This window comes from Pelmatolapia mariae, linkage group LG9, assembly GCF_036321145.2.
Source record: "Pelmatolapia mariae isolate MD_Pm_ZW linkage group LG9, Pm_UMD_F_2, whole genome shotgun sequence".
In the NCBI taxonomy this organism is placed as follows: domain Eukaryota; kingdom Metazoa; phylum Chordata; class Actinopteri; order Cichliformes; family Cichlidae; genus Pelmatolapia; species Pelmatolapia mariae.
The window spans coordinates 12227427-12255419 of NC_086235.1; the positions used below are offsets into that span (position 1 = coordinate 12227427).

At 38.9% G+C, this 27993-nt stretch overlaps 1 protein-coding gene across 5 annotated transcripts in view; it reads right to left on the reverse strand.

The window, feature by feature from the left end:
- LOC134634211 (dipeptidyl aminopeptidase-like protein 6) overlaps nt 1–27993 on the reverse strand; it is a 240528-nt gene that overhangs the window by 70432 nt on the left and 142103 nt on the right. The window lies entirely within an intron of this gene.

Genomic DNA, 27993 nt, shown 5'->3' on the forward strand with positions numbered 1-27993 from the left:
GTAAAATCAAAAAGAACAATATGAGAAAGAAGGAAACACTAGATAAGAAGCACCTGGGAAAGAAAGGAATCAGAGAAGTATAAAAGGCAAACTCGCGGAAATAAAGGATAGGGCTGTTAGTCAAGGACGAATGTGAGTCAGAGTCGCAGCCTCTCGGATCTCAAGGAGAGCCGCAGCAGCAACAGCAGCAGGAGGAAGAGGAGGGGGGGAGAATTCTTAATGAGCCGAGCATCAGCGGCCATCACGCGCAAACGAATGTGACAGATAAAAATGGAGCCCATGACACGTTGGCGAATTGCATGCTCGACAAAAGCACAGAGAGAAGCTTTGGGGTTGGGAAAAGGAGTCTGAGTTACGAGCAACCTTGAGGTAATTTTTCCCTTTTTTCACCTTCTCTGTTTTGTTTGACCTACAAATCCAGAAACAAAGATATTTTTAATGCTACTGAACTGAGTGAAAGCCAAATTCTAAGGAATTACTATGGCTCCATATAAAGTATCACTGCAGGATATAAAAAGGAAATAACACAGGCAAAGCTGCTCTAGGCTTTGTGTCCTTGCCCAGATGCAATAATGAGCAAACAATGTGAAATTCATTTGACACATAGTCATGTGCAGCAGGTAGCCACATACAGCAAAAAAATAATAATAACAGAAACAGAAGAGGACCAGCCACACATCTCTGTGAGAAAGAACAACCCTAGCCTGACCACCACTCGCTGTCTGAACGTAGAACTTTCGATCTGTGATGCTGTTAAACATGGCAGAGTTATTTTCAGATATTTATTGACTCTTTCCACACATTTTTCTATCGAAATCCAAGAGTCTGCTGTCTATCTCAATAAATGGACCAAGGGTCACCTCTTTTCCCATCTGAAGATTTGCAGAGGTGTGGGTAAAAGACGGGCAGTGGACTGCAGATGAACCCTCCACAGAAAGGCAGAAAATGAAGCTCAGAAGTCTGTCATCAAAGCAGACTGCTTTTTTGGTCTGATCAGTAGGAATATACTGCATCTGACTATTCATTTATTTATTTAGTTGGCTGACAGAAAATTGTGCTGTTGCATTTTGAGATTATTTCTTGTTAAATATTGAAGTTGGCAGGCCTGGCCGAATGACGCTGTGTGAAAGAGGGATTTATTTCTGGCATGTTAAAAATAGCAATTATCACTTTGTATTGCTACCTTTGATTGCATCCCGTGTGTCTCCAAAAGAAAGCATGAGACTGAGAATACTGCTCAACTTTATTTATTCAATTTTAATAAAGAGGTTAACATATTCTTGTGCAGTGCTTCAAGGTCATTTTTTTTTGGAAACTCATTCTTACTCTATAAAAGCCAACTGTGGGGAAAATGCAACCGTTTTAACCACCAATACTCCATCACATCCCAGGAATCAGGATCCAGGAATGTGTTTCAGGAAACACATTCTCGGCATGATCAGTAGATCATGAGTGGATCACTAACTAAAAATAAACTACATTGTTCTGATACATTGCCAGAGCAATCTTTGAACAGTACAGCTTTTCCCAGACTAGCATCCTTGAATTAAGTGCCACATGGCATAAACTACACAAATCCATGCCTAATTAGCATAACATACTCTCAACCTCCTGTTTTTTAAATTTTGTATTTCCCCCCCTTCCCCATTAATTAATTAATTAATTTATATATATATATATATATATATATATATATATATATATATATATATATATATATATATATATATATATATATATATATATATATATATATATATATATATATATATATGCCATAGGTCCCTCATCCTATTCATGTAACCCCTTCCGCCAGGGTTGAGGAGTCAGCTGAACGGTAAGAACAAGATCCGGGCTATCAACACCTACGCCCTGCCCGTGATCAGGTACCCTGCTGGGGTAATAGGCTGGCCAAAGGAGGAGATAGAAGCCACTGACATAAAGACAAGAAAGCTCCTTACCATGCATGGAGGGTTTCACCCCAAGTCCAGCACCCTGAGGCTGTACGCTAAGCGGAAGGAAGGGGGCCGGGGACTGGTGAGTGTCAGCACCACAGTCCAGGATGAGACAACGAACATCCAAGAATACATTGGGAAGATGGCCCCAACTGACCGAGTGCTCAGTGAATACCTCAGGCAGCAGAAACCCAAGAAAGAGGAGGGAGACGAGGAACCATCATGGAAGGACAGGCCCCTGCACGGTATGTACCACCGGCAGATAGAGGAGGTGGCTGATATCCAGAAATCCTACCAGTGGCTGGACAAAGCTGGACTGAAAGACAGCACAGAGGCACTAATCATGGCAGCACAAGAACAAGCTCTGAGTACAAGATCCATAGAGGCTGGGGTCTATCACACCAGGCAAGACCCCAGGTGCAGGCTGTGTAAAGATGCCCCTGAGACAATCCAGCACATAACAGCAGGCTGCAAGATGCTAGCAGGCAAGGCATACATGGAACGCCATAACCAAGTGGCCGGCATAGTGTACAGGAACATCTGTGCCGAGTATAACCTGGAAGTCCCGAGGTCAAAATGGGAGATGCCCCCAAGGGTGGTGGAGAATGACCGAGCTAAGATCCTGTGGGACTTCCAGATACAGACGGACAAAATGGTGGTGGCTAACCAACCGGACATAGTGGTGGTAGACAAACAGAAGAAGACGGCTGTAGTGATCGATGTAGCGGTTCCGAATGACAGCAATATCAGGAAGAAGGAACACGAGAAGCTGGAGAAATACCAAGGGCTCAGAGAAGAGCTCGAGAGGATGTGGAGGGTGAAGGTAACGGTGGTCCCCGTGGTAATCGGAGCACTAGGTGCGGTGACTCCCAAGCTAGGCGAGTGGCTCCAGCAGATCCCGGGAACAACATCGGAGATCTCTGTCCAGAAGACCGCAGTCCTGGGAACAGCTAAGATACTGCGCAGGACCCTCAAGCTCCCAGGCCTCTGGTAGAGGACCCGAGCTTGAAGGATAAACCGCCCGTAGGGGCGTGCTGGGTGTTTATATATATATAATTTTTTTTAGAAAGATGAGGTCAGTTTCCCGAGCCCGATAACTGCCAGACCTGTAAAATAAAGAATGAATAAATCGAATCTGTCTGGCAAAGTGAAGCAGGCTAAAGGATCTGAAAAGCAACACTTCATGCTACAATCTAAAGAAACAAAGTCATTGACATCTACGAGGTTGCAAACCGATTTCTAAGGCTTTGGGACTACTGCAAACCATGGTGAGAGACATTAACCACAAATGGAGAAAACTTTAAACAGTGATGATCCTTCCTAAGATTGACTGACCCATCCACTAGGTGACAAAAGAATCTAGAGGAGCATCTAGAGAACTGCAAGCCTTCATTTAAACTGAGTGTTCCTGATTTAACAATGAAAAAGATAAAAACCACTGCTGACCAATAAGACTTTTGAAAAAAAAAAAAGTGGACTGACAAAACAGGAGTTAAACATTTTTGGAAGGTTTACATCTGGCATAATGCTAACACAGCATTTTATGTGATGAACATATCAACAGTCAATCATGGTAGTGGTATGGTGAAATGGACTGCTGAGCTGCCTCACAACCTGATTATAGTCCCGTCAGTTACCTCGTGGTAACTGATCAAACCATGAATTCTGCTCACAAGTAAATCCTGAAGAAGAATGTCTGGCCATGAGCTCGTGCCCTGAAGCTCAAGCTATGCAGCAGGACAATGTCCCAAAACACACCAGCAAGTCCAACTCGGAGTGGCTCATTGGCTTAGTCAAAGTAAGAACTTAACTCTGATTTCGATGGTTTGACATGGCCTTAAACAGGCCAATTATGCTCAAAAATCATTCAGTTTGGTCAAATTAAAAATAATTCTATAAGGAAGATTTGGGGAAAGAAAATCCTCCATCGTAATGTGAAAGACTCATTGCCAGTTAACATTAATTCTAGATTGCAGTTCTTGCTGCCAAGGTTGGCACAACCAGTTGTTAAGTTTTGGCAAGATTTTTTCACACTGGACCAGGTAGGCTTTGATCATGTTTTTTCCCTTACTTGAAATAAATGAAATGACCATTTAAAAAAAGTAAATTAAAAATTTCCTTGGGTTATCTTTGCCTAGTATAAAAATATCTTTAATGATCTGAACTATTTAAGTGTGACACATTTTGTCTGTTACATTTTGTGTGAACCCATACATGCTGGAGAAAGAAACTAAGGCAATTTAGAAATTAAAGCATCTGGAAAGAAAAAAAAAAACATGTGGGTGAATGACTTTTAAGCCCAAGTTTTCACACATCAGCACTGAATGGTCTGGCTAGCACATAGATAGACCAGTGCCAAAACCACAGCCAAGAGGGACTCTGCAGGAAGGGTCCAAAGCCCAAAACTACTGACGGAGGATTAATAAGTTCTTAATTAGTTTATAGAGGATAAAAGAGGGAAGCAGAGCATGTGCTTTGGGCACCTGTGGCTGCAGCCTTAATGAATACATGCGAAAGGCTTTAATGAAGCTGAATGGCTGAGCTATGAAAAAAACCTTTTAGTGACCTCGTTCCCACCTTAATTGAAAAGAGCCTAAGACATCATTAGCCTGCAGATAAGAGCAATCAGAGCTATTTACCACACTTCCAATTACCCACATTCATTAAAACAGGGAACCAGTTAGTTAGCTGCATGACCATTTGATGGCCACAAGGAAGAACACTTCAAGCAGATTCAAGTAAAAAAGTTCTTAAAGCTTTAAACCTCCCACACATCGCTCTGCTAATGTTATGTCTATCAGGTCTTATAGTTTGTATTCATTTAGTGAGATTAAACATAGAGGATATAGATTTAAGAAATTGAAAATGACTAACTTTTGGTTGCTGGATTGACTACCAATCATCTTGCTAAATTGAAGTTCTGGATCTGCCGACTCTGCAGGAACTACCACAAAGGTGGTTTAAGATACTTTAAAGGTCTGTAGTTGACAATAAAATGAATGCTGAGATTGAAGAATAATAACTAACACAATAAAGAGTTAACCATTATAGCTTTCATGTATGCATGTAAGAAATCAAGAAAGAATAAATAACATTTCAAGCTCCAGACACCTATGTCAAAGTATTCACTATTTACAGTAGAAATTCACAGACATTTGGAGTGCTTATAGAATCTGAGCAGCAACAGAGCTTCTGCATTAGAGAAGCAGCAGCGAAACGGTAGGGTGACAGATGAAAGCTGATCGTCTAATGTAGACACAACTTCAGTGAATCTGTGGTGCGACAAAGGTGACTGGAAGCTTTTTTTCTTTCAACAAACAGAACCAACAAGCATGCCCAGCCATGAGCTCAGTTGGTTTTGTTGTGGAGAGATTATTTCAGATATCCAGCGATGAGCATAATGCTGTGGGCTGCGAGCTGACAGTCTACAGTGTGATTTATTTTGTCTAATTCAGCGCTGAGCCATCTCTCTGGAACAATCTATTTTTTCAGCAGAAATGAAAATCCTATTGGAGATTTTACAAGAGTGGCACAAAGCCCACTGCTGATTTTTGTGGTCGATACAGCATGTGACTGAGTACGATTTACAATATGGTGACAAAATTGAAGGAAAATTGCTCTATAGAGTGCAACCACTCACATGCAATAATGGAATGTAAAGCGAACACAGCAGAGCCCTCAATCTGTGTAATGCACATTAAAGGAAAAGACAAATCCTCATGCATTGCTAAGCAATAACTGTTTATTATGTGTTATATGCAAATGGTTCGGCAGTGTAGATAAAGCAATCTAAAGCTGGGGATGATTCCATCACAGCATTAACAGCTTTATCTATGTGCGTGACTGTAAGCATTTACAGAAATCCAGCCTGGAGGGCAACCTAACCTGAAGTGGATCGCTTGCTGAAAGGGCTACAGCATGACTCACTCTCTGTAGCTCTGTAGCCAAAGCGATTTGGAAAAGGTAAAGGGCTCATCTAAATGTCCATGCAGTTCTGTTATCTCTTCTACAAGGATCAGTACAGCTGCTGCTCAGAGAAGCATCAAATGTCACAGTGTATCTTTGACCAATAACTCATTTTCAAGTGTAAAGTTTATATTCAAACTCACTCAACCTTTCCAAGTGTGGTGTTAGGAAAAGTTTTATCAAGTTTTATCACCATGTCAACTTTAGTCCAAGTCCAAGATTGACAGTCAGTGTTTGTATCTTCACCACTGTCAAGATTGAGCAAGTTCAGCAAGCTGTCCAGTAACAGCAAATGTTCACTACTAGTCCGACAGCACAAGCTAAGAGCCAAAACAGGAATCTTGAAGCATGCAGCAGCCGAAATAACTGTTACAATGACTAATGACTCAACCAGTATTTCCATATAGATCGACATACCTATGGGAATGACATTGAAAACTATGCATCAATGAGAGCAAAATCTTGCTAACAAAGCTAACTGTGAGAAAGCAGTATTCTTGTATTGAACTGGAACTTGCTTGGGGTGAAGCAGAGTAATAATCAAAGAACACATGATTAAGCCAAAAAGAGCAAGGACAGAAACCTCACTGGGAATTTGTGTCAATTTTTTTTTGCTCTTTCTGTGCTCAGAGGGAATAATGGTAATCACTTATTCAGGGTGCAGACACAGGACAAAACCTTGTCTAACCTTCCCGATCAGGCCTCTGTGATCTGTAATTATCATAATGATTGGACTAATTACCTAGGCCTTATGTGCTGAAGTAATAGCGAGAAGAGTGGGGGAGAGAGATGAGGTATAAAATGCACAGCTAGGAGACAGGCATCAGAGCTTGCAGGAAAAGTAAATAAATAAAATGTTGGGAGGTACGGGAGAGAGTTCACTGACAGGAAAGCTTGAAGCGTGACCAAAACATGACAGAGAGACGCTGTGGATGGATCCAGGTCCAAACTCGAATAAAAACAGAATCCTGATGTGTTCTAGTCCTCTGTAACTGTCATGTTTGAATCGGCAGAGCATGCACAGACATTATGAGTGTTGAGTCAACCCCGAGAGTGCATAACACAACACTATGTCAGTGTTCCTTGAAGTAAACAAACGGAAAAATCTACATAGCTTTTGAGCAGTCACAAAATGAACAACTATTTGATTTGAAGTATGCTTGAAAAGGCAAAATAAGATACATTTAGCTGTTTTTCCTTCAATGTTTTCTCACTACTGAAAGTAGTGGCATGCAATTTGAAGTCCTAAACCTTCAGGACCACTGACGAGGCAGGATGCTAAGATTTACAGTATTACCGATAGTTTTGAACTTTATGTAAATCCAGATATCAATCTCCAAAGAAGCCTCCAAGGAACTATGCCTTCTATTTCAGTCAGATGTACCAACTGGCTGTACAACTGCATTTCATTTTCACTGGTTAAAATACATTTATTGCTTGTATCTAATTCAAACCCTACCCAGTTTGAATTAGGGTAAAAACTTTAGGTGATTTAAGTGACTTTGAATCTGTAAGAATTTTGGTGTCATACGGCTGGTCCCAGTAATTCAGAAACTGCTGAGCTACTGGGATTTTTCCACACAATATCTAGGTTTTAAAGAAGTTTTGTTGATGGACAAGGTCAAAACAGAATGACAAGATTGCTTTGAGCTAATAACACAAATAACCACTCATTACAATCAAGACATGCAGAAGACTCTCTCTCAATGCACAATGTCTCAAATTCTGAAGAAGCTGGGCTACAGCAGCAGAAGAGAACACTGTGTACCAATCCTAAAAACAGGAAACGGGGCTACAATTTCCATGGACTCACCACAATTTGACAATAGACTGGAAAAATGTTGCCTGGCCTGATCAGTCTTGATTTAATGTGCAATATTTGAATTGCAGAATGGTAAACAACATTAAAGCCTGACTCCAACCAGCTTTGTACCAGTGGTTAAGACTGGTGGTGGTGTAATGGTGCAAGGGGAATATTTTTCTGCCGTGCGTATTGTCGGTGACCTTCTCAAGTGGGGGTATCCTTAATAGTCTTGTTTTATAAAAAATTAACTGCATAAATGAACTTTGAACCACACAAGCTAATTTATTGGCTCCTACAATAAAAATGCACTCAGCTGGAAATGAAAATAATGGCTCCTATCTTTGGATGAAGAGCTCTTTAGTCACAAGACATCAACTTCCGTTGAGCTCATTTGAGTTTTACAACAAACCTGACTTATTTTAAGAGGACCTTTCAGGTTAGTTTCCATATTGACTTTTTGTCAACACTTTCGGTGTTTCTAAATTAACAGACATAATGCCCAAACCAGCAATCATCGAAGGAAGAACAGACCATTAAAAATGTTCTAAATAATGAGAAATTGCTCAATTCATTTGATGCTATGTCAGACGAGATGATTTGGCTCATCTCCTTTTGCTGCTTTAATAGCTCTAACTATATTGTATTGGGCATGGCTACATGTATTCTCCCTCAGGACAAAATGATAATGCCTCCAGCATTAGTGACAGTATAGTTAATTAATTCTGATTCTGAACAAACACAGTGATGTGCAGGAGAGTATCTGTCAACCAAAGCTATTGCTGCATGCACAGTTTCTGTATTTTAATTCAGGTGTTTATTGCAACACATCTTTCAGCATGGATCTTAGATCACTTATAACACCACGGGAAAAGAAGTTCTTGAGTCCCTTTGAGCCCTTGTACAGACAGTCTTAGAGATGGTTGTGGCTAAAACCTAAAAGTACAGGATGATGCTGTCATGAGTTAATCAGGATTGAGACAGTCAGTACTTAGCTTATATGGAGACTGTATCCAGGCGTCTGTATCCATGTAATGCAATTCACATGAAATTTGAGAATTTCACTCACTAAAACAGAAGTGCAGACTTCCTGGAAAGACTATCACTCAAATTAACCTCAAGACCATTGCTCAGATAATTGGACTGAAAATGCTGCAATGCCTTCTTTAAGTTCTTTTGCGTTCCCTTAGTCCACTTTGGGGAACATAACATTGGGGGTTTGTCCAGGATTTAACAAAAAAAAAGAAAGAAAAAAAAATGGCTAAATGTTCCAGTTTGCTTTGATGCATTTTAAAAAAATAAATAAAACAACACAGTCAGAAGGTACCATAAATTAGCTGGGGGGATGTATAGCATGTCAACAATCTGTCATTTACATCAGACACAGTCCAACGAATGCATAATATTGAGCCTTAACACAATATAAATAAGTGAGCTATTCACATCTCTATAGTTCTCACAGCGGACAAGGTGAGAAATTAGCTGAAAAGATCGAAACATAAACAAAAATAAAAAGTTTCTAGTCATTTATAAAATGATTCTTTCTACAGTAAAGTTAGTCAGGTCGTGCAGTGACAGCAGGGTTGACAGGAAACATTTTTGGCTTTGATTAAATAAAACTGCAGCACAAGTTATGTGCCACAGCTTTGACTGCAAGTGATGGAGATTAGGGTCAGAAAGCACAGAAAGAAATGGATTAGATTAGGTCATATAATTACATGCACTAATAAAACCATATAATTGCATAATGCAGCACAAAGTCAAGGACATTAATGCAGATTATTTTGTAATATTTACCTGCTTTATGATTATCAGATAGTTGTTTCAATTTATTTTACAAACCTAATTTTCATGCAAACAAAGACTAATAGGTGTCATTTCAGACCGGTTTCATAGTGCAGAGGCATGATTTAAACTTCAAACAGAGGGATTTTGAATCTCTCCTCCTTTCATCTTTCTCAAGCGGACTTCATTTTGGCAGAAATATGAGCAGATTAGTCTCAAGTTCAAATCCTCTTCCATTGTTTAAGTGGCTTTAAGTACAGATGGATTTTCTCTTAGGCCTTTTTCAATCAGACATTTAATCTTTGAATAAAAGATTCCAAATGGTGCGCCTCTTCCAGCTCTGTGCTTCACAGGTCAAAGAGCACCCATGCAACTGCACCCAAACACATTTGGACAATCTTCTTGTTGTCATAAAGTGAGGTGCAGCAATAGGGCTGTAAATAAACAAGCTGTCTTTCTTGTTACTTAGGCCAGGAGAACAAATTTTCAACTGGCTAGCATGTCTGTGTGTGTGTATGTTCTTCTTGAGTTTCTTCCGCCTGGCTTGTTTGATTTGTGAGTGAATCTCTTCCAGTCCATTAAAGAGATGCTGGGAGGGCGCCACTGCCAGCTGACCTCTCTCTGCAGAGTTTGCTTTAAATCACATCTCTGTAGAATAACACAGAAACACACTGCCGCAGGACGAGTCAGTGCATATGACATAGGGCTGCTATAAAAATGTGAAAATACATAGACTGTATATATAAGATCGGTTCAGTCTCCATGACGGTACCTGTGGTTTTGTGAAGGTATATTCTCAAGCTTCAACTTCAGCATTTTGGTCTGACCATATTTAGACAAGAAGTTAAGAATGCTAATTTATCAGCTAATGCACAGATATTTCAATAAAACATGGATACCTGCCACATACGCTCTTAACAGCTGTTAAAAAAAGGGAATTTGCCATATAGACTAAAACCTTTTCTGAACCAAACTGTAAATATGTTGTTCTGCTGTATAGTTGGTTATGTCAATGATTGATTTGTTTATGAAGTGGCCAAGGGCACCTACGCATTGGCTTCATTTAAAAAGGAACCTGAATACCCCTCATTTGAAATCCCATTTAGTTCGCCAACCATACCCTGGAACTCGTACACGTGTTTTAAAATATGATTTCTGCTGCAGCCATAGACAAAATGTCCCTTTAACATGCAAGCGCACATTCTGAAGAAGCAATTACTCGCATCTATTCCGTAATATTTTCCTCATCGCCATGGAAACAGAGTACGAGTGAATCAGGTTATTATCCCTATAGCTAAAGCTCCTCTGCATAGTAAACACACATCATGACATGGCTAAACAAGTGATGAGGCACACACATGAGGGAATAGCCCTTCTTGCTTGCCTCTCATATATAATGCATGAGGGCAAAAGTCTATTTGTCAGTCTCAACGCACCGTCTTCTTTAGGAAACAAGAACAACAAAGAACACAAGCAGAGTTTCTCCTCATTTCATCACTTTTTCCTGTGGCAGCATGTGTCTACAGATCTGTCAGGGGAGGCAAAATGTACCTGCCGAATGAAAAGGTTTACCTTCATCTCTTAACTTCAGCAGTGCCACAAGTACATGTTAAAGATAAATGAATTTCAGTGGAGGAAAAAAAAATAATAAAAATCTGGCCTGACTATTCTAATAGTAGAACATTGGGCATTGTGGTCATTCTTCCAAAATTCTATGTTACTGCTGCTTTAATGACTGATGCCTATTCAAAGCTACCCCTGGGAAATGTTCCAGTATATCATTAGCTAAGTATGTGAAGGAAGCTGTACCCTTGCGTGCAAATGTGTGATGTGCTGACTCCAAACCTTCTGAGGTAAATTGGATCTGTATGGATTATGAGTGACAAACTCCGAAATAAGGCGTGTAGCTGACATTTGTTCCATTATCTGTATTTTGTTAGCCTCACTACATTTGAGACAGCAAGCCTCATGTGCTAAATAAAAGCGAATCCCAGTTAATGTGTATTTAGAACATGTTACTGCTATAAAGAGTTTATTTTTTTTATAAATCATTGATTAATTCTTGTTGTCACAGAATGTACACGCAGTTCTGCTATTGTATGCAATTACTAAATTTAGTTCAGTTGCACAAAGAGTTGCTGTGACCATGTCACCGCCAGCCATCTATGTGCTTAATTGGCAAAACTAAATATGAACTAAATATTGTCAGCACTAAATTCCTGAAAAAAAATTTACTTATAAAAAGGCCCATGTGTCACAGATCGGATTAAAGCCTATATATGCCACACACACACACACACACAGGGTAGACTAGTTCTTTGTCTTTTTAGTTATCCTGTGGGGACTAGACACACATTCTTCAAAAGGTTACAGCACATAAAATAAATGTCTAAATGAAAGCATGTGTCCTAATGGTTGAGGACACAGAGCAGAACTCCTTTTCTACTATATACACTATTTACAGCATGTTTCCTGCCATTTAGAGTTGAACTAGTTTCTATATTCACCTCTTGATTTCACCATGCATCTTTCTTCAGCTCTGTGTTTATGGAAAGGGGGTGGGGGTACACAGAACAAAGCTGAGCAGAGGAGAAGCCTAATAAAACAAAACAAGCAAAAAAGCAAAAAGAAATTACCACCAAATATCAAACCAGAAAGTCTATGATGCAGTAACTCGTGCAGCTCCGAATTCATAATTCACAGGTTACTGTCCATATAACAGTAACAAAGTGACACTGATCTTAAGTAAAATTTGGGTGAAGACCCATTAGCTAGTCTAGTGCACTAGACTCCCATCAGTCTTCTGTCAAAGACCAGAACTTTAACCCCCCCAAAAAAAAAGAAAGAAAAAAAATTGCTAGCCTCACAACTTTCCAACCTCCATGCTTTGTTAACTGTCTAAGGACAGGTTTATGAAAACTGACAGAATGCTTTGAAATCCCAATGACTTCTAGTCATGCAGAGTTAAACCTGCTTCCAGAGACAATACCCAATTGTGGCTACAAGATGGTGGTAATGTAAACAATGGGTGCAAGCGAAACATAATCTTTCTTTCTTTGTGACAAAATTATATCTGTGATTAACTTTTGTAGGTTTTAAATGATGTCTCTTGTTAGACTTCACTGGACTCTACACTGACTGCCCACTTGGCACTGCCTAGATGGACTGTGTGAGGATGGTCTTTGAAGAGTATTCAAGTAGTGAATACCTTACATTTCAAGATTTGATAAGATTTTTGGCAACTACAACTACTTGGTTAAGGTCAAGATCTGTGCACAAAGAAGGTCATTCACTTCTTGCCCTTTGCTTGGTAACTGGTTGTCAGTTGACAGAAAACATTCTAGTGTCTTGTTGCCTTTGTAACATTTACCACCTTACCACATGTCAATCAGCAATGTCCTTCACTTTCATTGGTAGTCACCTCAATCACTTGCTCCAAAGTTTAACCCAATACCTGAAACTTCATTCCTTTGTCGCTCGAAGTTGGTAAATAACATTGGTTTCCCATGACTTTTGGTTGTTGTGTTCCTGCTGACGACTTCCAAGGCCTGCAGTCCACTAGAGGTGGGTTTTTGTCAGTCTACAGAGAAAGCACTATATTTCAAAGGAACCAGTGACAGTACAAGCTTTCCAATGTTATACTATATTCTTCTTTCCATCAATAACATGCTATCCTACAGGAAAACAAGCAACTCCATATAGAGGTCTGCCACTGAAAATATCTGGTCACTTAACACTCTGTGCCTGTTCACCAGCAACTCGAGTTTTATGAGATGCAGTTTTGTTGCTCAGGCTCGCTTAAGTGTTTTGCATGGAATGCTCCCAGCTGCAAAGTAACTACAAAATCATCTGAGCTGCTGTGTGGAAGGAGGTTAGTGGAGAATACAGAAAAACAGAGGAAGAGAAGAAAAAAGAAAGCTGGATGGGAAGGTTTCACTGCAGAACACTGCATGTCCCCTCAGCCCACACCCAGAAAGATTAGTATTCAGTGCAACCAGGCAGCACAGCCAGTGCATCTCTCAACAACATTAAGAATTGAAAAGTATCTTTTCTATTGTTCTTATCTATCAGCCTTCATTCTATAATGCACACTTGTCCTGCTACTCTGGCAAAATAAATTGCCATCATGGAAACAATATGCACCGACAGACGCGCTCGCTTCCTCGAAATGAAATGCCCCTCAACCCACTGCTTCCAGGCGTAGGGGTCTAATAAAAAGAGGCTGCTGCTTTGTTGATGTTTACCCAGGCTAATGTATTCTGGCCTGCTGTTTTTTTTATCAGTTTGCAAAGTAAAATATGAACATTCATGTAGAAAGAATAGACTTCCTTTCTCCTTTATTGGCATAATGTTTGGCTGAAGCGTTCTCATGATGAAGAATGTCTCATGCTCAAGTGCGGTATGCTTTTTTGGAAGAAAAAATAAAATAACCTGCATTCATCTCTCTTCTTGCTGAAATTAATAAAAATCTGATTGGGAGAGCTTCTATGCTTGCAAATACAGACAGTGTTTCTCTGGGTGAGAAAGGGCGACAATGATGGGTATGATCATGTACCAGCAATGCTGACTGCACAGTGGAAGTTCAAGTGCATACAGTGAGTTCTACATATCGGCCTCAATAAAACAGCAAAAAAATAAAGAAATCTCATTAAAAATAATATATTTTAACAGGGTTGTGAGGCTGCGATGAATCCCACATAACTGCATAGTTCATTTGAATCTGTCTAGTTTGTTTGCATTCCCTTGTGTTGTGTTACCGTGGTGACTCTGTCAAAGTTTAAAAATAATTCATTGCTTACCCTCCATCTGGCCACCTGTTGTTATTACCACAAACCAGTTGTTCATGCTATTCAGCTGAGAATGGAAGAGCATGCTTTGCATGTAAGAGTGGCCACTGAATGATTTAACAGGGTTGTGAGACCATTTGTTTCATAATTACTGGTCAGTGTGTGTGCACTCAACATTCATCATATAGCTGAATATTACATAAGTCCTTATTCAATTCAATGGAGCATGTCTATGCTACAAGTGTAATGAACTGTAAGGCTTAAACATCGTTTTGTTTAATTTTGTTGGCACACTTGAGTCAGGTTTTGACAGCAGGGATTTTTATCATTAACTTAATCAGGAATTACTGCCAACAATCAAAAAATATGTTTTCCATGTTTTGTTTTGGAAGGAATAAATGTTGCATAAATCAGACTTCGAATAATACAAACAACACCTCTGCAAAAACCTTAAGAATATGGAAAGGAGTAAAAATGAAATTTTGGTGTACATAATTGATACTGACGTGAGGATATCTGGCTGACAGGGAAAATTCATTATTTGAAAAAAGATTTCACAAAAACACTTTTCCATTAATACATTAAGAAGATGAAGTGTCCTGAAATTTCTAGATATGCAAAAGAGGTGACTAAATATGCACTAATTTGCATAAATGTCTAACAGGCAGAGTGGAGTCAAATATAAACAAATGTGTATTTTAAACATTTTTAACTTGTCTGATGATCCACAGTTGCACCCTAGTCAGACACATCAATAATTCACAGCCAATATCAGCTGTCCTCAGAAAATGCCTATTGTAGTTTTTAATTTAGTTACAGTTTTGTCATAAACGGTAAACAGAATACAGGTGGTGTGTGTGCTACTAAAGGTATCACATGATATTCAGAATGGGGGTTTTACAATTAAGTTAATAGTCTTATTACACTTTCAACTAAAGCACAGAACTATCCGATGTGTGAAATAGTTGCTATGTAGCTCATACATCTTGCGTAAGCAGGAATTAAACTAAAATGTAAATATTAGGGGTGCAACAATACACAAAATTCACGGTTCGGTTCGATACTTTGGTGTCACGGTTCGATATTTTTTCGATACAAAAAAAATGTTCATGCCTTTTTAATTTGTCATTTATTAAAATTATAAATATATATTTTAACTCAAAAGTACGGTTTTTAAATTTAATGTTGCTGAAACAACAAAATAATAAAAAAAATAAATAAATCTATCTGATCAATCACTCATCTTTGGAAAAGAGAGTGTATTACAGAGAAATGGCTCTTTCCAAAATAAAAGCTATACTATACGCTTCTTCTGGACTATATCCTCAGCAGCATATTAAACATATCAGGTCCCCATAAGGAGAATCATGTGCTAACGGCGGTCTAAGGCTACGTTCACACTGCAGGTCTTAATGCTCAATTCCGATTTTTTGATCAAATCCGATTTTTTTGTTGGCTTGTTCACACTACAAATAAAATGCGACAGCAAACGCGCTCTAGTGTGAACACTCAAAGCGTCCCGCATGCGCAAAAGAAGACGTCACACATAACGCGCTCTGTTTAGACCCAGACCAAACAATATTGTTTGACTGATGGCCCTTAATATAACCACTTTGGACTTTACGTTTCCCAATTTTTGGTTTAAGTTATTTTGTTATTTACATAATAATGTAAATAACCTAATAATTATCCTTATTGCTGTTTTAGAGGAGCGGTGCTTCAAAGGATAGTTGCAGATTTCTGTCAGAATCTGCAGATTATACAGTACAAATAAAATGTTCACGTTGTCTTCCCAACAGTTTCACTAACATCTACGCTGGATGGCCAGGAAGCGTTCGCGATGTCTTCTCGGGCGCTTCTCCGGCGCTGATAATTGGCGTCTGTCTTGTGTCAGTGACGTAAAAGACGGATTTAATGCGACATGACCGTTCAAACAGCAGTCGCTTTCTAAAACATCGGATATGTATCGGATTCAGTACCACATACAAAAGTGACCCAGATCGGATTTGAAAATATCGGATTTGTGCCGTTCACACTGTCATACCATGATCGGATATGGGTCGCATAGGGTCAAAAAAAAAAATCGGATTTGATGCGCTTTTGCCTGCAGTGTGAACGTAGCCTTAATGACTCGGGTAAAGTTTGTAGCATGCGTGCTTGTTGTTTTTGTCTGCTTCCACTTGTCTTTTAACTAGGATGATGTCGGCGTAAATGTGCAGTCATATTCGTTGTGTTCCCACTAGTGCTGTCTGCGTTAATCCCGTTAAAATGACATTAACGCCATAACGCAGCAAATCTCCGTTAACGAGTTACCGCGGATCGCCCCGTGCATGGGGCTGGACAGCGTCAACACATTAAGAAGCTAACTGCGCTAACGCACTAGTTCCCACCAATTGAGCATTGCGTGGCACATCTGACATACTGTTTTACTTTTGTCCATGACGCGCTTACCATCAGGGTCATGCTTCACATGAAAACCAAGATAGTTCCAAATGCCAGATCTGAATGAGGGTGGCGTTGAGGCAGTTGCCATGTTGCAACGAGCTTAGCTTCTGTCTTGCTAGCTTGCGCTGCGCTCAGTGGATCTGCACTCGACAGTGCAGCCTAGGCGGAGTAGTCGAACGCAGATTCACTGAGCGCTCAACACAGACAGCATCGTCAGAAGAAAAGTTGATAAAATAAATAAAAAATTTTGTATTGTTCAATACATATGCGTACCGAACTGAAAGCACTGTATCGAACGGTTTAATATCGATACGAGTTTTGTTGCACCCCTAATAAATATGTAAGTAACTTCCATATATAAGTAAATATGCTTCTTTTGACAAAAAAAGGTCTGATTATTAGGACCACTACACCAACTGTTTATGGACAAACCCCATGGACACTCCAATTAAAGTAAATTTTTCAGCATTCTGTCTTGTTCATCATCAACACACCTACTATATGACATCTTCTTATAATGTTTTATTAATTTTCTGTTATTCAGCATTCAATAACTTGGGTGTGAACAGCAGTTTTCAAGTATCACATTATTACTTCTTTAGGAAAGTATATATTAGTATATAGCATATATAGTATAATATATAGCATATTAGTAGAACAGTATATATTAAAAAACATATATTTGTACTTCCAACTATGTATAGCATGGCCTCTGATTTAAAGTTTGAAAGTTATTTAGTTAAAATCTGCTAACGGTAAGTGGTGGAAACAGCAAGACAACCTAAATCTGTCTACTTACCGCCTTTCACTGTCAGTGTTGCAACAGAGGGCATCCATGAAAAACAAAATGAGAGTCAGCAAATGAAAGCCTTCCAGGACATAGTATCCATTACATTAACCACTGCTGGCACCAATGGTCCTATCCAAGAGATGCTGACTGTTACAAAATGTGAGAAAAAAGGATTGGCTAATAACAACATGGCTGGTGGCTAAACTAGGCTAATGGCATTTTTGGTGTGTGAGATTCCATATCTGTATCTTTTTAGGCAGCATGTCTTTATTATTAAGCAAAAGGCAAAGCACAGCATCTAATTCAAGACATTATTATTTTGTCTGGAAAAGTGGGAGAGAGAATGCACATATAGAAAATGTTTAATTTAAATATTTACAAAGACAAAGTCAGATTAACGAGCCATGCTGAGTTTTTTGTGTTTGCTTTTCTGCTTGTTCAGTAAATGGGGATTTCTTTACAGTTCTATTCAAAGCAAACACACTAAAACTACAGTTTTCTTCAGATGTAATCAAGGGTGGGAAAAAAAATCCCCACCCTTGATTATCCCCACCCCTGCAGTCTTTATAGATGCAGGCTCACTCCATGTCAGGATGCATGCTGTTTGAAGGTAGCAAGCTCAGGGCATGAACTTGACCATAGTCCTGGGATTGAGAGCAGGACTATCGGTACTCTTAATCCTGCCACAGGGTAAAAAAGTTGCGTGGTCTATTGTTGTTTTCACACATAAAAAAAAAAAAACGTGCAAATGAAATTATTTGGCTTTTTAAGCATATTTTTATCACAAGCAACTTGGTACATAGAAGTCACGCCTTTCATCCATTAAATAAAGTTTCAAACTAGGTGTAGACCAATTTATTTATAATGGCTAATGACTGAATGAAAATGTCTTAAAAAGGTAAAGAAATGGGAGAAACACCCCTCAAACCATATGAGTAAAAATGTTACACAGTTTGTCCACCAGAGGGCACTTTGCAACTTCACTATTGACACAAACACAACAAGTAGCTAATCCAAGGAGAGTAAATAATTACACATAAAAAATGCTAGCCAGATGTCTTTGTTTTGTATGTCTAATTTTTTTTTTTAAAAAAGGTTATAATAATCAGTCAATGCATCGCAATATCAGATTTTTAAATCACCAAATACAAGTTATGAAAACCTATATCGATCAGGATCTACTTAGGTATGAGTAATTAGCTTCTCATTAGGGAGTGACAGCACCTATCACTCACATAAATAAGACCTCTCAAAGACAAAGAAAGCAAAGAAAAATGGTGATGGATCGCCAAGTCTGGAAGGTCTCAAAATGATCTGAAATAAACCATTTGACTCTAAGGAAAGCCGATGACATGTAGCACTAAAAAAAAAAAAAAAAAAAAAAAAAAAAAAAAGAAAAGAAAGAAAGAAAGAAAAAGAAAAATGGCCACACCAGGTGTCAGGAACTACAGCATACTCTTATAAGTGTTTGATGCATGCACTTGTTTTTATTTTTTCAAATCCAAAAAATAGCCATTTGGTGCAAACCAAAGAGCTTTTCAGGAGAAGAATACCAAATTCAGCAATGAATTCAGAGCCATATTTACAGCAAAAGTGCTTGAACTAGTCCAAAGAATCTGTCCAAAACTTGAGGTGTAAGAGGACCTTTTACCAGAATAATAAGCTTAAGCACATCAGCCAAAGAAAAATGGCAAAGTCAAACCCCAAATTTACAACTTACCAAAATAGTGTGGATAACTTAAAAGGCCAGTAAATTCATGGAAAGTCTCAAAAAGCCTTGGATGAAGGACTTTGACAGCAATCCAATGCAGAACAGCTCTGGAAAATCCTACAAGAGTACTGCTAAAGCCAAGGCTGTACTATTCCCCAGAATATTACTTCTACTGATGTTTCTGTTGAATAAATCTATAGAATATAGATGCAGTATTTTATATGGTCAGCAGTTCTTTACTACAACATTAGAAAAAAAAAGCTTCTTTGGTCGTTCTGGAATTACAAAAATTTAGGAAAAAAAAGGCTTTCTTGTAGTGGAAAGACATTCTCATTGTGAGTATAAAATATTTACTTGTAGCAGACTTAAAATGAGTCAATGCGAATTCTATAATTTGCCTCTACACAGAGAACAAAGTGTGCAGTAAGTGTGGATTTACAACCGTGGAAAGAAGGAAAATGGTCAAAAAAAATAAATAAAAACTGAACAGACTAACAACAAACCACTCCAATGGCATAATCCAATGCTCTGTCTTTGTGATTGGTATGGTGCAAGCCACTGCACTTTTCCTTCGAAAAAAATAAACATACACTGCCTCTGTCTCAGTCCTTAGAGACCAACATATTCATCTCACAGCAGAGGGATTGCTGCACCAACTAGCCATGCTGACACTGTACGTTCTGTTAAGAAAATGTACCCTTGCTTTGTCAAGGTCTGAAAAAGGTTGATATTGAATCTAGTAGTAGTAGTAATCTGCTGTTTTGTGCTGGGTGGTTTGTTTACAGCAGATATATAAAGGTGGGTACTTAGGAGCTGATCAGTAAGCTGTGAAGGAGCAGAGCACATGTACTCGGGAGACCAAGTAAAGAAATTCTGAGCAGTGCCACAGCATGATGTGTATGAACTAATATGAATGTGTAATTAATTTTAAGACCACCATTAGTTTCAGGTTAAAGACTAAAAAAAAATATTGAGAAATTTAGACATATGTTAATAAAATGTAAAAACGTATAGCTTGAAGCACATTTTGCAGCCACGTTGCCCATAATACCTTGAAGGCAAATAAAAGCAGATAACTAACATGCCAATTATACTGCAATGCTTTTTGGGTAGTGCAGTGCAAGAGTTCATACACAGTACCATGACGTGGAGATTCATTTCAAAGCAACTTTAAAAAAGTACTTTTCTACAACAAAACAAAGAACACTCCTGAAAGAAACAATTTCAAAACCACACCAAAAAACCATGTCTGGAGATAATTTGAATCATCTCTTATGAGCTTCATGCTCAGAAGAAACTCATCTGGAATGTGTGGGTGTCTTGGTCTTCTTGACAATGCCTGGGCAATATGAGCAAACTACTCCTCAGTATCAAACCGACAATTTGCTGCCTCAAACCTAGATTGCTAACAAAAAAGACCGGGTACAGACAGTACACTGAAAATGACCTCATGACCTTAAACAATACTACCAACAACGAAGGGAGTAAGGCATTTAACCCCGGTGTATTCAGCTTACTGCTCAGTGCAGTCAGTAGAAATGAAAACTGCACTGGGCAGCTCCCAAAATGTTTTCAGCTGCGGGAACCTGAATAACATCCTGATTAAACAGCAGAAGAACTACTCCCTGTGTCAATCCTTTGTGATTAAACAAGCAACAGGCAACTGTTTTCCTTCACCCTATTATTATTATTAAAATGTTGATTGTGCAATGTGGTGGCAACACAGTGATTACCACTGATGTCAAGATTGTTTTGGTTTGAGTCTTGCTTTCACTATGCAAGTATTTAACCCACTGGGTGGCAATCTCAAAGGAAAATTATTGTGCAAATATGCAGTCAAAACAACATCACTTCCATCACCCTATAGCATTCCCTGATAACTGCGAGGCCACATGGTAAAATAACCAAAAATAGCCATGGAAACTACCTGGGAAAAGAAGAAGAAGAAGAAGACCGACAACAAAAAGGTTAGTAGTAGCAATAGTTGAAGGGTGAATAGAGGCTGACAACGGAGAGCGATAGAAACATTAAGTACATGAAGCACAACCCTCCACAATGTAATGTAGTGCTTTGATTGGGTGACAACACTAGAAGAGCCTTACATAAATAAAGTCAACTTATCAATATTTTTACTAAATTGGGAGGTATAACAGAATATGGCAAATTAAAACTTTATTTAAAAATTTAAAGAAAAATCACAGCAGAAGGGAACTGCTAACTACATACAACTACATAAACTGTACTTTGGTGCACATTTTTCAATGATTAAAAAACCAATAACAAAAAAACAACAACAACAACACGGGTGGCAAACTAAAAGAGAAACCTGAACCCTTGAGGGGATGCAGAGGCTCCGTTATTCAGTGAAAACTTGCAAAGTGAACACCAAGGAGCTTTGAAGCTCTTCTGGCAGCACGCAGCGGCTAACACCTTACTAAGACTCTTTATGTTGGTTTCGCCTTTGATTTGCAAAGCTTATGAATAATTTATGGTCAGCAGGAATTTATGAAACACAACAATTAAAAAGGCTCCTTTCAAATGAGTCCACTGAAAGGAAACACTTTCCTCTCTGTCATCCATATGCAAACAAATAGCCAGGGTTTAAACAGACAACACTGACTAACACTTTTTGTAAATGAACACACGTGTTTGTGGTTTTTAAATTTTACAGCAGACATAAACATTGGCTTCTTTGGCGTCAAGTTACAGAGCAGAAAATATTTATAAAAACCTGTCTTTTTGATAAAGTGAACCATGGGTAAGGAACACCACATGGATTACAGAAAACTTTAAAATCAAAGAATGTATAAATTCTTGTAGAAAGTAAAATTCTGATTTGGACAGCGAGAAAGAAATTAAAAGGTAGAAAACAAAAAGACCTGAAAAACAATCATGAGGCCAATTTCTTTGCCAGTTATCATAATGACAAGCCTTCAGTACTTTAGTAGCTGAGCCATCCCCGTCAATACAGCTCAACCCTTCTCCAAAGACTTTATTCACACCGTCTTTTCAGATACACACCTTGACATTTTAGTTTGAGGCGGGCACTTCAGTTGTCGAGCAGACTATTACTGGAGAGGAGAATGCACTGAAATAAGGATAATTCCCCACCAAGACCCACCATCGAAGCACTCATTGAGGAAAAAAAAGAAAAGAAAATCAGGTATGCCAGCACTGTGGTGGCAATGCAGGACATGGAGGAAGCAGCAGGCTTTAACAGATATGCTTAGTGGGCTGCAGCTAATGAGCCCTGATGCAGGGACTTGAGGATTCGCTGCGAGGCAGTAGACTTGACCAGATGCAGTGAGAGAAAAGTCTGAGTGAAACAACAGTCACATTCAAATGTGTGTGTGTGTGCATCATGTTCAGCTTCTCTTCAATTTTCCCTCTCAAGTCCAGGAAAATTATATTTTGAAAGGCTCATTACTACAATTTGGAATTATAAACATGTATTGAAAGTTTCTTGGTTGCACAATCTATCATGAACACAAAGTACAAATAAACCACCAAATGAAATATTTTATAAGTGCATTTTTTTAAATGTACAATATAATGAGTAATCCAATTGAAGCACTATCGCAGATAAATATATTTTTCAATAACGAACAAAACATTCATTCTCTGCCCTCCTTTTTCTCCCCCCCTCCTCACTCTACCGTCTACCTTGCTGCTGCCTTTACCTGAAAATAGCCCAGAGAAAGTGCTCTCGTCTCTGAAAAGTGGCGAGCAGCTTGCTCTCTTGTCAAGCTACAGTGGAAAAAAAGGTCGATGAGTGTCTCCAGCGAGAATGTCGGAGAGAAAAGAAATGTGTGCATTAGCCTCCACGAGTACATCACATCTAAACGGAGAGACAGAAATGGTGGTCAGTCTCTTTACAAAGAAGACAACGTGTCCGTCTGCAAAACGAGCTGTGTTTTTCTTCCACTGTAGAAGACTGATGATGGCGAAAAACAAAAAACAATGAGTTTTACCATAAATAGTTTAGTACTACTCGCACTAATATGCAGCATTTGCAAAGCTCGAGCTGAGAGGTTGTTTGTTTAGTTTAGGCTCAAGACTGAAAACGGACTTCTATAGGAAGCCATTTATTCTAACTGTATATTTATTCAGTCAGTACATCTGTAGAGAGTGTCTATGATGACAGACCCATCTTCTTAAGCTAACATCACCTGTAAAAATTAAAAGTACTTCAATTGATTTCTTTATTGGGCTTAACCACAGAATTCACCTATATGTTTATCTTCATGCTTACATAATTGCTGTCTAGCCATGCTCTTGACATGCTGCAATATTTTGCGACAAGCCCATTTCCATCAGCTTTAAGCATTGCATTAATGAGGTGTATACTCATTGGCCACTCAGTTAGGTATACCTGTTTAACGGCTTGTTTAAGAGGGGTTTAAAAGATGAGAAGAAGCTTGCCAATCTGATCTCTGTTCCAAAGAGTGGGTGTCCTGGTGAAAAACGCCCAATCACTCCTAGTCCTCATCTGAGATTGTGGGTTTGCCAGCAGAGCCTTGACTGAGGACCTTTTTTAGAAAAATTTTTGATAATCTTAGAATCAATTTTAAAATTAATAATCAAGGGTAACCAATGATGTGTTCTCTTTCTGCATACTATGTAGGTATAGTACAAGCCATAGCTTGTGTAAATGAATCACAAGAATCCAACTTAGAGGGCATAAAAACATGTGTCACTGCATCTAGCTTTTCTCTATTTACCTGGATAAAAAAAGATCTTAATAATCTTACTGCTGGGCGGGTAGAAGCCTCAGCATGAGCATGCTGACTTGTGTGAGTCATGCACCAAAAAGCGAGACACCCATCCATCATAAGGTTTTCAGCAATTTGTGCTACAGTAGCTCTTCTGTGAGACTGGATGACATGGGCCAGCTTTTGCTCCTGATTCACCTCAGTGAGACTTTGACACCTATTGACTTGTCTCTGGCTCCATAGAAATCTTCCAGTAGATATTAACCCTGCAAGGCTCGCTGTTTTCAAGACGTACTCCAGTCCACTCATCTACCAAGCTGAAGATGAGCTGTGTCAAACTCATTCAGATCTTTGCACCTACACTTTTCTTGCTTGCAACACATCAACTTCATGAATTGACTTTTTACTAGATGTCTAATAAAGCTCACCAACTGACAAGTGCAGTCGTAGGTAGAAAATCAATATTATTCTCTTCATCTGTCAGCAGCTTTAACATTTTAGCTGGTAAGTATAGCAATATTTATGTGTACTCGTGCAATACTGGTGTAGCATCTTCAGTACATAATCTCCCGTGCTAATTATTTCCTCAAACTATAGGCATAAACATGGAAGAAATGTGGAGAAAAGCTCTTGTTGCATATAACCACATCTTACTGTCTGAGACAGCAGGCAAATACTGCACTGCAGCCTCAAGAATGTTTTCAGAAATCTGAGTTGCCTGTCATTGGGTTGGGCTGTATGACTCTCCTCTCTCCCTTCACTACAATATAGAGTGCAGCAGAAGTAGAGAGGAGAATTGAAAGGTAGGTTAAGAATTAAAGTGCAGGGCAGGAGGGAGGTAAAAGAGAAAAGCTAGTAGCAGAGAAAGCTTAAGATAGCCTTTTTGTGCATGGTGTTCAATTACATTCAAACCATCTGGGAGTTATATGCAGTCATGCGTATTGCCGATGTCAATATGCAAAGAAAAAAACATAGTTAACAAGACTTTTGTTCATGCATAATGCTTCTTGCACCGGAGTCAATAGTGTATGCCAATTACTTGAGGGTGAAGTCATCGATGCTGCTTTGTCAATTTGTCATCTAATTATGCCTCCACAGCAAATTTTAAACAGAGGAGCTGTAATTAAGTATGTTGATTTGTTAGAATTTACAACTACTTGGGTTACAATTACCTTTTGGTTAACTTACATTCAAGTACAATGATTAGAAACTTTTCTTAATGCAACCTATTATCTGTTAAAACATGTGCCAAGCTAGCTAGTAAATATGGTTGACAATATAGATTAGCTCTAACAGATCAGCAAATAACACTGTAATAGAAGTATATGGTTAGTAATGGGGAAAAAAATACCCCCACATCTTCATTCAAACTAAGTTTCCTTTGGTGTAGTCAGGTAAAATCTACATTTACATTTATAGTGCCACCATATTAGCACTTTTCTTTCGACAATATAAACTGTTATAAAATATGGTGCCTTCTGTTAGTTCTGTTGAGGCTGGCGAGCAGGCAGTTATAAAAAACTGAAGAACTGCCTTAAAAGGGTCTTCAAAAATGCACATTATTAAACTGAACTTTTAAATCTGCTCTACTATTCTTTGTGATCACGCAGACTACTTACAGTATTAGAAAGTTGCTAACCAGTTTTCAAATGTGCTCTCCAAATGAAACAAGCTAAACACACAAAAGCAACAAGCACCTGCAACTAAACAGGTCATCTGTTCCTGCCGCCTGAAACCACCCAAGTAAGACTTCCTAAATGTTTTTCTATTTTAAATCCACATTAGAAGGCAGTAGGAATGGCGGTGGCACAAAAATACCCAAGTTTCACTTCAAGACTTCAGTCTCTTCTGGGATCACTCTCATGCTGGCTGAAAAGGATTAAACATTTCTGTTGAAGAAAAATTTTAATCTTTTAAGTGAGCTGAGAAACGGCTGCAGGACTCTGTAGGGATCAGCTTTCAAAAGGAGACCAATTCATAAGGGCCTGAATCATTTATGCATTTTTAAAGGTGCCATGGCAGTGAATCCTAAAATAAATTTTGGTAACTTAATCACAAAGACGTACTGGGGGAATGAGGGTTCCCTGAAATCTGATCTTCTCCAGGATGGCTGGCAGCCGCAGACCAAATATAGGCCCAGTGCTTCGGTCGTAATTGGGAGCTTTATTGATTTCCGGGCCTGTCGTCACGCCTGAGGTGACCTTTTGTTTGAGAATAATTGCTCTATTAGAGGGTTTATTCAGGCACCTGCTGGGTATCTCAGACACTATTATTGTCCAATAAGAATCCCCAAGCAGTAAAATAGCGACCCTGTCCTGATATGTTGGGTGGACGGAGAGATTCTGACTTTCTGCACTGCTGGGTCTTATCATCAAATGGGAATTACAGGGCTGGCTCGGTTCCTTTTCTGGGTTAACATGACCTGCAATATGGCTGGGAATCTCGATAAGGTTATACTGTATATTGCTTCAACTGCAAACCTTCAGTCCTTCCTTTTTGAGAAATGGCCATACTTATTCATTGCACTGCCTAGCAGAGAGTACCTCGGTCATGGAAAATAACTGATTTGTTGGAAAACATCGATGCACTAGCAGGTTAGAAAGTATTGGCTGCAGTGCCATAAACACGGCATATTTTCTACATCAACTACAGACCGTTTCTTTACAACTTTGAATTTAAAAGCAGTGAGCACTTCCATTGCTTCTCTAGCAACTTCTAAAGTTCAGCGACATTAAAATGTAGCTCAGGTCGTCTGAAGATTCATGCCAAGTGTGATTTTCACTGAGTCAACCAAGAGTTTGAAAGCTTTATCAGGGAGACTTTCTCAAGCTGTGGTTGAGCTTCGTGGTGGTTTTGCCGAAGCAGACTGGCCGCTTGACCTCAAAGTGGTCTAAAAGAACTCTGAGGCAACAGAAAGTCAATAATTAAAAAATGAAGCCAAAGAATCATGTTTTTCTTAACATAGATATTCATTATTTATACTATGTGGCATGGGTCAAAGGGGCAAAACAAAATAAAAAAAAGTTTTAAAAATGCAAGCATAAGATGTGTGACATGGTGATTGCACAAGTCTGCTTTTAAATAAAACATTAATTGGCAGACCCAAAAAGTTTGCTTGCATCACTACTTCAAAAATATTTAATACCAATTCACTCAGAATTTAAAACCTAGATGTGAAAAGGGAAGAAAGCTTACACCAGCAGATGTGAGCTGGAATGGCATTTGAGTGGAACCTCTGAGCAAACATCAATAAGGCTTTCAAAATGCCAAATATCCTTTAAAATTACGTCACTTTCCATGTGTAGGTATGGTGAAAAGTCAGCTGTATGTCTTTCATCCTATTGATCTCCGTTTCCTAAAGAGACTGAATTTTTGGTATTCGATAATCGTGTTTAAATCAAACTTGGGACCTGGCTGTCACAGACAGCTTTGTAGCTGTGCCAGCAGGGCCGAGGGAAACAGACTGATGAACATAAAGGTAAGTGTTTATCACCGTGGACCAAACACCAAGTTTTTCCACAGTTGGTGTTGGGAAACTGTCATGCTCCATGTTGCCTCCAGCACCCTAACCGAATGATATCATTAAATCTTGGCATAAACAGTTATGACTCATGCTCTGCTGTTTGTTGTGATGCCATCACTCTGGCTTGCTATTCTTTAGGCAACAGCTAGAGAGGCATTTTTCATATGAATGACCACAACTGTCATGACTGTGTCCTGTGGCGACAGGAAAAAGTACAGCTTGTGGTCAAAAGTTTATATATACACTCATAATGGGCATGAATGTCATGGTAATTTGGGCTTTTAATTATTTATTTGATTTATTCTTTTGCGAAGTGATGAACCATAGTAAACCATATATTATGTTTGAATTTACTTTGTATGTTCTCTAATCCACACAGGGTCAAATGTATACATACACCCCCACTGATTTGTTTATACAGCCATGCGCAAGTTGCATCTTGACCAGGTGCCTTTGGTAGCCATCAACAAGCTTCTGGAGGTAGTTCTCTTTCTCTGTTATTCCATTTACTTCACTTG